This window comes from Astatotilapia calliptera, chromosome 4, assembly GCF_964374335.1.
Source record: "Astatotilapia calliptera chromosome 4, fAstCal68.1, whole genome shotgun sequence".
Classification (NCBI taxonomy): domain Eukaryota; kingdom Metazoa; phylum Chordata; class Actinopteri; order Cichliformes; family Cichlidae; genus Astatotilapia; species Astatotilapia calliptera.
The window spans coordinates 8,400,989-8,410,925 of record NC_137425.1 but is presented as its reverse complement, the minus strand read 5'-3'; the positions used below and the strand labels follow the sequence as shown (position 1 = coordinate 8,410,925).

The 9,937-nt window shown below is 39.1% G+C and overlaps 1 long non-coding RNA gene across 1 annotated transcript; it reads right to left on the bottom strand.

The window, feature by feature from the left end:
- Window positions 1-211: 211 nt before the first annotated feature.
- On the bottom strand, window positions 212-9,677 carry LOC145428520 (uncharacterized). The gene is made up of 2 exons (XR_013908805.1): window positions 9,435-9,677; window positions 212-974 (listed from the first exon to the last, which is right to left on the bottom strand). It is a non-coding gene; the product is annotated as an uncharacterized LOC145428520 (long non-coding RNA).
- Between the last annotated feature and the right edge of the window lie 260 nt (window positions 9,678-9,937).

Genomic DNA, 9,937 nt, shown 5'->3' with positions numbered 1-9,937 from the left:
TGGCATTCTATCACAGTACCACACTGGAATTCACCGAGCTCCTGAGAGCAATCCATTTTTTTCACAAGTGCTTTTAGAAGAATGATTCTGGACACTTGTGACCATTGAAGTGATTGGAACATCTGGGACTACAAGTTTCAGATGAAAATGCAGCTATTTTCCAACCAACCAGACACAGAGGGGGATGACAAGGAGGAAAAGGCTGCAGTGGTAGACTGAAAGCACTTTTATTCAAATCAAATCACTTTTATTGTCACATCACATGTGCAGGTACACTGGTACAGTACATGTGAGTGAAATTCTTGTGTGCATAATGTTGAAGTTCCAGTAGTGAAGGTGAGGTGTCTATGAAGTGTTCAGCAGTCTGATGGCCTGATGGAAAAAGCTGTCTCTCAGTCTGCTGGTGCGGGACCGGATGCTGCAGAACCTCCTTCCTGATGGAAGTAGTCTGAACAGTTTATGGCTGGGGTGATTGGAGTCCTTGATGATCCTCCCCGCTTTCCTCAGGCACCGCTTCCTGTAGATGTCCTGGAGGGAGGGAAGCTCACCTCCAATTATCCGTCCAGAACACTGTACTACTCTCTGGAGAGCTTTGCGGTTGTAGGCGGTGCTGTTGCCATACCAGGTGATGATGCATCCAGTGAGGATGCTCTCAATGGCACAGCGATAGAAGGTCCTGAGGATGCGAGGGCTCATGCCAAATCTTTTCAGTCTCCTGAGAAAGAAGAGGCGCTGTTGTGCCTTCTTTACTGTTTTGTTTATGTGTACTGACCACGTAAGATCCTCAGCCAGATGTACACCAAGGAAGCGGAAGCTGCTCACTCTCTCCACAGCAGCACCGTTGATGGTGATGGGGGTGTGTACTTCTCTGCACCTCCGGAAGTCCACTATCAGTATCCTGGGAGTTGATTTGAGATGTGGTGCTTGTATTTGGAAAGTTTTGCTCCATGCAGGTGATACAAACCATCCTTAAGCTGTGAAAACAGAAAAAAAAAAATTCAAAAAATTGCTACAATATTAGTAGTGGCAAAATCTAAAGTTTTGTACATCCTGAGGAAGAAAGAAAGCACTGATGAACTCAGTAATGCAGAAAGACTTGGACATCCATGGAAGACAACAGAGGTGGATGAACGCAGAATCATTTCCAGGGTAAGGACAAACCCCTTTACAACAGTCAACCAAGTGAACAACACTCTCCAGGAAGTAGGCGTATTGAAATGCAAGTCTACCATGAAGAGAAGACTGCATGAAAATAAGTACAGAGTGTCCACTGCAAGGTGCAAGCCACTAATAAGCCTCAAGAATAGAAAGAACAGATTGGACTTTGCTAAAAAACAAACAACAAAATAAAACATCTAAAAAAGACAGCACAGACAGATTAAACCAAGATCAACCGCTACCATAATGATGGCAAGAAAAAAGTATGGAGAAGGCGTATATCAGCTCATGATTCAAAGCATACCACATCATCTGTAAAACACAGTGGAGGAAGTGTAAAGGCTTGGGCATGCAAGGCTAGCAGTGGTACTGGGACACTAGTGTTTTTTGATGATGTGACACAGGACAGAAGCAGCTGATTGAATTGTGAGGTGTTCAGAGAGATACCGTCTGCTCAAATCCAGCTAAATGCAATGAAAATGATTGGCCAACATTTCATAATACAGATGAACAATGACCCAAAACATATAGTCAAAGCAACCCAGGAGTTTTTTAAAGCAAAGAAGTGGAATACCCAGAAGAGCATGTGTTGAAGACTAGACTTCAGACAGAAAGACCCACGAACATAAAGCAACTGAAAGGCCTGGTTGAACATTAAAGAGGAAACCCAGCATCTGGTGATGTACATGAGAACAAGACCTTGGGCCTTCATTGCCACCAAAGGGTTTAAACCAAGTATTAGAAATGAACAATCTATTTTCAGTTATTTATTTTGTCCAATTACTTTTGAGCCCCTGAAATGAAGGGATTGTGTTAAAAATGTTTCAGTTCCCCACATTTAATGCAGCCTTTTTTGTTCAACCCACTGAATTAAAGTTGAAAGTCTGCACTTCAACTGTATCTGAGTTGTTTCATTTAAAATTCATTGTGGTAACAAACAGAACCAAAATTATTTTTTTTAAAAGTTGTCTCTGTTCAAATATTTATATACCTAAAGGTATAACCTACCACATTGTGTCTGCTGTCAGAGTTGTATTCCATCAATGCCATAATCTCCTTGTCTGTCACGGACCCAGCTCTGGAGGACTCGGGGTCCGTGAGCAGTTTTGACTCACCTCCCGTTGATATTGTTGTTATTATTATTTTGGTGATGTGTGTGTTTTTCTGCACTGTGCTGTGTTAGTCTGTGTCCCACTCATATGTATAGGCAGGGTATGGGTGTGTATGTCTGCGGGTGTGGCTGGAGGATGGAGCTCAGCCACCTGCAGGCCTGAGGGGTGTGGCCCTGCGGAAGGACTGGCCACACCTGAAGTTCATGCCACACCTGTTGGTGATCAGGGCTCGTCGGGGGAGCTACTTAGGAGAGAGTTGGAGCTCCCACCGGCGCAGGATCATTAAGCTAAGACTCCAAGTCAGTGTGTAGCATTAGGAAGTGCGGATCGTGTGTGTGCGCGCGGGTTCAGTGTTTAACGGCTGCTTCTGTATTGTCCTGCAGGTGAAACGAGGGACCAGAAGGGCAGCACGCACAGGGTGTGCAGTAACACAACAGCGGGGAGCACGAGCACGAGCACAGACGTCGGAGGGAAGCACGCACACGGGGTTCGAGGGAGCAACGGGGAGTTATTGTGTTTACAGCTTTCCACTGTAAATAAAGAGCACTGTTTGCATCGCAGAGTCTGCGTTTTGGGTCCTCCTTTCCCCACATCCCCACGGTCTGCCCTCCAGACCGTGACATTGTCGGTGTATGTATGTTATATATACACAAAACTCTTAAGTGTTCAGTATGAATATACAAAAACTATTCCTCATCATTTGGAACTTATTTATTCCCGTCAATGCTTCAACGTTTCCTTATCAGCTGTCAGACATCCATAGACAAACAAAACTCGTAACAAATCGTTTTGATCGTTAAATTTGTTTTCTTTTTTTCCTTCTGTCACTTTCAATTTTGAGAAAAAAAAGACTACAATTTAATAAATCTTCCTTAGGCTATAGCTGCACTCAGTAGAGTCTCCACTGTCTAAAGAAACTTTTTACTGACTTGACACTTTGAAGGGAGGCGAGTTGATAGAGGATAGGAAAAGCTTGAGGCTGAGGCGCAGACAGACAGTTGATGGACACTTCTTAACCCCTCAGGGACTTGCTGCATTTGTCTACTTGAGCTTGTTGTACAAGTCATTGCTTTTTAATCTTAAAGTCAGAACTAATGTAGTTTCCTTGCAGTTGTTAGAGGAGTCACAAAATATAATACATGTCTTAATTTGTTATGATATTGTAAACATAGTGCTGTGAATTTTTAAAAAGTGTTTTGGAGTTTTGCTAATGTGGACTCTAAACATGTACATAATGATGAGATTTAAATTCAAAGCTAAATCTCTTATTCAAATACTGTTTATTGGGAGTCAGAGCCTTAAGCTCTACTGTAGAACACCCTTTAGGTGTACTGCTATAGGGGGACTTCCCATGATGCAATGAGAGCTTGTCTTTCACTCTTCTCTTTTGACTACCCATCTATTTGCCACTATTTGCATGTCATTAACCTTTGTTCCTGTCTTTCAACTCTACTCATGGCAGATGGCTCCCCCTACCAAAACCTGGTTGTGCCAGGGGTCTCTTCAAGGGAGTTCTTCCCCCCCACCATTGGAGTCAGATTACTCACAGTGGATCTCATGGCTGGTGTTCATGCTAATATTTGGAAATTGTTTACCTTTACAAGATAAAATGCTTTCAGACAATGAAATGGTGGTATATAAACGAAACTACAGTGAACTGATTACTTAAATTTATTGTGTCTATGAATTTAAAGCTATCTACTATTTAACCACACTGTTATCTTTCTGGATTATTTGTTGGTGCTTTTATGTTTTTGTGTCTGATATATTTGCCTTCATATTTATTTTTCTTAAATGAAATCTGCAGGATTTTAAAAAATGCATGTATCCAGGAATCCATATTGTAAGCAGTGTAATTTATTTTTTACTATTTAACTTTTGTAACTTATGTCTGACATATAAAACTAATTCAATGTTCCATATTAAGCAGCTGTTGCATTTAATAACTTACATGTCCTTTAATCTTTAGAAAATGTCCACTTTCTTTTCTCTAATATATTGGTACTGCACAGAAGCTAAAAGAAAAAGAATGTACTGGATTTCTCAATTAGCTTAAACATAGAAATAGTAGACAGCTAAATTGTCCCGAGGTATTTGAGCATTTTCAAGCCAAGAACATCATGACCTTTGCACTGTCAATTAGCAAACATTTAATAAGCCAGGCTGAAAAATCTAGTTTTAGACCACTTAATGTCTACCACTGCCAACTCACTGCGCACATTCTCCCAAAATAGCTCTCATAATACCCTCAGTATGTAATCATCAGTTTTTCAGGAGGAATTCAATATGCTTGTAGAGTTAACCAATCATTTCGAATGTGTTTGGAGAGAATTATAATTCTTATAAGTCACAAATGTGACTTAACTTCATTGGCAAAGAAAATATTTACAGCAGATTGAAGACAAGCCCTGAACAAATGTCAGATTCTGAATATTTTCTTGGCAGTACCCACTGACCCATACAGAAGCCCCTCACACAAAACATTTCCCTGTAATGTAGTGTCCAACCTTTCACATGTGCTGCCTTTGGAGAGTGTCACTGTTAACATGGTGGAATGAACATCAAATTCCTTTTAGGGAATTACAGTCCTATAAGGTCTGTCCTTTTTTTTTAATCACTATCTGAATCATTTTTTTTAGCATAAGCTCAACAGGAAAAAAACATGGTGAACAAACCAAGCCCAGTTAAGGAAACAGTTCAACAGAGCTCTTAAATCCCTTTCCTGAAAAATGTCTTGGTGCCAAAGTGTAAAAGGCTTTGGCTAATGACTTTAGTAAGAGTGTGAAACACACATCCAACAGAAAAGGGTGGGACTGGCCTAGCATCTGGAGAATATGCCTCGAGATCCAAATTCACCGGTTAAGACCTTCCTTCCTAAAAGACAGCAAATGCCTGCACACTTCTCCTCCGCGTTATCTTCTTGTTGTAAGAGTGGCAAATTGGCACAGCTACTACTAGCAGTAGGTTTGCAAGTTGGCTTAATTAATATGTGGAAATGACTGTGGCTGCTGAAGCAGGATTTATATGAGCAAAAGTCAGCCAATAACCCTTCCATGCTCTGATAGACAGCCAAGAACAAACAGTGTGGCTTATAGTCATGTTAAGGAATTTTTCTCTGTGAACATTACAGTAAAGTATGTCCTCTTAGATGACTATATTGGCCTGGCTCATCATTATGGGATTCTTTTATATAAAACATGTTAAAATTAAAACAAGTATGAGACTCCCCTTGTATTCATATACCACGAGACAGTGTGGTGGCAAATGTTAAGCTAATTTTTAGCTCAATCTCCAAGGAAACATAAAACTGTGCTGTTTTCTGCCGCAGACAGAACAGCATTATAGCATTATAATGACAATAACTGAGCTTTGTGTGGATTTTTTATGAATCTATCATCACTCAGCAGAGACCACTGCTTACTGTTGGTTGCTCTTGAACATTCACATGAATATCTTGAGCCTAGACAGATAATGTAAGTGCTTGACAAGGAGAGCAACCAATAATCAAAGTGAAGTTAACTGCAGACTACAGACTGACATTGTTGTAAATATAGCCAATGTGTAGGTGGTCCAAACTGCTTGCAAATGAATAACAAGCACAGACATGACCCAAGAGAATCACAGACAGAGCATGAGGGTACTTCTGCATGAAACATGGCACTGTAACAGCTCACGGGTCTTCCCTCTCTCAGAATGTATTGCAGGGGCATCTATGAACAACATTCTTGTCTGTGAAAGTGAAAAACGGGAAACAAAGCCGATAACAAACAAAGAACTTCATCGGCGGGATCCCCTTGTGGGCAATGGCATCACTCAACCATTTAATTGGATGGGACTGACATTTGCAGAGCAGGGTGTCACAGCATTTGCACGAGTGCAGAGGCCCAACTTGCTGCCATACAGATGCATCACGCTCCAATGATTCAAGAGGCGCTGTTTTCCTCCTCTGAAAAGAAAACTCCGTCACACTCAGCAAAGTCACACTCAGCACAGTCAAATGCATTTGCTCACACATTTCAGTTAATGGGCAACTTGGGGAGACGCCGAGGTGCGGCTGGAATAACATTCAATAAGCATGTTCAACCGGCCTACACATTTCCACCCAAATGTACTAAAAGACATCCATGACTATCAACATCACATAATTTCACAAGGCTCAGTATTCAACTTAAATATATATACTGTATCTGCTGTATCGCGCCAGATTGTATCCAAAAAGAGCATCTTTTGCTAAAACCTGTGTCACCAGAGAAAATGCACAACATCCATTTATGCTGCTTGACAAGTACAACACCTTTTCACTGACAAGAAAAATACTTCAAAAGTTATAGCTGACAGTTTGTGTTTTCAGTCAGCTATAGTGTCATTGCAATTTACTTTGCAAATGTCCGGTATTTAAGCTTAAAATAGCTCTCACTCAGATCATTAAATAAACCCATACAGCGCAGACAGCTTATTATCTTAGTCTAGTACTAATACTTAGCAGTATCTGTTTTTCTATAAAGATTTAGAAATGGGAGAAGCAATAAAACAAAGCTATGAAAATTAGATTTTTAATTTAGTTGGTAGTTAGAAAACATAGCCTCCTGGTGATTCTAATTCCATGTTACCATCTCGAGAGAATCATCATTATCCAGTGGATTACTGTTTTATGTTACTATCATCAACAATCAAGAAAGCAACCAATCAAGTTTAATCCAGGTAACAACTCCCTCATGACTGCTGCTATTCTAATCCCCTCCAGAGAAACGAATTAAAACAAAAAAAAACCTCTGAAAGACAGAGAGAGACAAGGAGGCAGCATAACAGAGGCGCAGATAGGAACATTCAAAGAGACACACAGTTAAATACCTAATGACATTTATATGTAGTCTGCAAATATATTATGATCCAGCAATTTCATGTGTAATTTATTGTGAGAAAACATTGTTTCATTGGTGCACTTGAGATATAACCCAAAGGCACGCGATGTGGGGGAAATTTTTAAGCCTTGTCCTCTTCCTCCTCTATGCATTTCGCTCAGTTCTTGGCTCTGTTGTACTTACGCATCGTAACTGCATCATCCACACTGACCCTTATGTTCTCTCACATCTCTTGTTTTAATATACTTTTACTGTTTTCTGGTAAATTAACAGACCAGACACATCTCTGTCTGTGACCCTAAAAAAAAAGAAAAGAAAAATACACAAACAACAAATCTCTGAAATCTCTCATTAATCTGACTAACTGTAACTCACACATTTTTGCAGAGATATCATAGATTTCAGAGGATGAACCCCAGGAAAAATTACACATTACTTATACTTTTTACTTTTCATAAAGCACCATCACCAAGTCACTGTGATTAACTAATAAATAAAACAAGGGAAGTAAAAGCATCCCCATTTCTCAATTCTCAGGGTGAGGAAAGTTCTGGTTTTGCTACCCTGCTTTTTTTTTTTTTTTTTTTTTTTTTTTTTTTTATTACATCGTAGGGTCCGTGCCAGCAGACGATGACATTTAAACAAACTGTATTTCGATGATAATTTCACTATTTTCAGCAACGGATGAAAACAAGTAATAATAAAATCATGCTTTTTTTTTAAACAACCCTTTGAGCTGGTTCAGTCAAATCCATCACTGATCGTTTGCCACAGCGTGACTTGGCTGTCAGTCAGTGTCACTCCACACTGAACTCTGACTAATGACAAATTGAGAAATGTGACATTTAACAAAACTGGGATGAAAAGAAGAGATAGGGCTAGCGTATGCTGAACGAATCTGAGCCAGCCCAACTTAAAAGTCGAATTAATGGAATGACGAAATCATTTCTAATGATTCAATGTTAGTTCATTTTACCAGCCTGCTCTCTGACAGGACCATAAACAGTATAAAACATGGTAGGACCTTAAGCCTGCATTCTTTTAAATGGCCACCAGGGGACAATCTCTGTGGGGGTGGTGGCAAAAAAAAAACCCTAAACCTTCCAACAATATAGAAGTCTACAGGAAAACTGCTCTCTGACTTGACCTCTGTAAACACTTTCTTGCCACATTCATGGTCTCCATCACTCATTTTGTGTCATAGTGAATAAAAAGTTAGGCTGTTTCAGAAAAGAAAGATTATGCACAGTATGATCATTGGCTCGGTGCTGGTAAATGACATGTCCTTAGCCAATGAGCATGTGGGTTCACAGTCAGATCCACCCCTTTTTTGTCAGATTGAGTTCAAAACACCAAGGTGGCAACAACAAAAACACTCAACTGGATTCTTCCAAACGTCACGGGAGGCATGTCAATGTTTTCTGCTGTCTATGGATAGGACAGAATTCAGAAGTATCTCATGCTGTTTGACACAGATATTCTGCTTTCTCTCTGTATCTGTGTTGCCTTTATTCCTCTATATCATTAAAGCTGCAAAAGATATTGGTGCTAGTAAGAGTAGTGAGAAAAATAAACAGCTGAAATTTGACAGTTACCATCACATTACTTTGATTTGCTAATGGGAGCTGCTCAGTACTCAGACCTTGTGAATATTGAGGTTGTACAAGGTTTCGTTTTACAACTCAACTTGGTCACATAGAAATAGGTGAAATTACTGTAATCTCTTAGCAGTGCATTGGCCACAAGCAAGTTAATTTGCTGCTTAAAGCAAGCAATAATTAAAAAATAAAAACAATGACAAACAAAAGTGAATAATAACTCTTGGGTTATTTTCATAAAGTTTAAAAATTGTTTTCCACAGACACGGTTTTTGTTGTCAACACATCTAACAGATTTGTCATTTTATTTTTTTTCCATTTAATTTAATTCATTTAAAAGTTCTGTAAGCAGTTTGTTCTTCTTTTACACTGAAGCTAGAAAAGTTAAATTCTTCTAATAATAAACAATTCAATTTAGCCTACTTTCAGTTTTCACACCTCACAGTATAAGAAATATCTAAATTTGGAGAGATTATATATATATATATATATATATATATACATACATACACACACATATACGTGTGTGTGTGTGTGTCTTTTCGTGCATCCTTGGGTTGCTTGGCTGTCTCAGGCTGTGCGATTACGTAAAGTCAGCTTTCCAGCTGTAACTGACAATACTTTAAGCTTGAATCTAATAAAGTCAAGCTCACAGGCTCAGTGTGTTTTCTCTAGCATGCAGTGTACCAGTGTGTGTATAATACCTTCTGTACAAGCCCCAAACACTTCTCTTTCCTTTCTCATCCCACATCACCTCGACTTTGACTTCCAAGCTTGGCAAACTTAGTTTATCTACAACATAATGAGATAAGAAGGGTGGTCATAAAGAATAAGGCAATAAAATCCCAATCAATAACCAGAACAAGGCATATGCAGTTTGTTGCAATGCTTAAGTGTAATTGTAATTATAATTTTAAAAAAGCCCAAACATTAATCTTGTGCATACAAAATCCTCCACCAGCTGTAGGTGAGTTAAAAAGTGATTTAGCCGTTTAGTTTATGCTGAAGAGATCTCAAGTTTCAAAAGTCTGAACATGATAACTATTGGCAGAATAAGGACATTTTAGAAAATTAAATACATTCAAAACTAATGTGTAATTCTTTTGCTCGTTGACATATTTCTAACTCTTTTATATATCCTGTATTGCTTGCCTGAACATGACATATAAATGGAAAATTTCTAAATATCTATAAAAAACATCTAAAC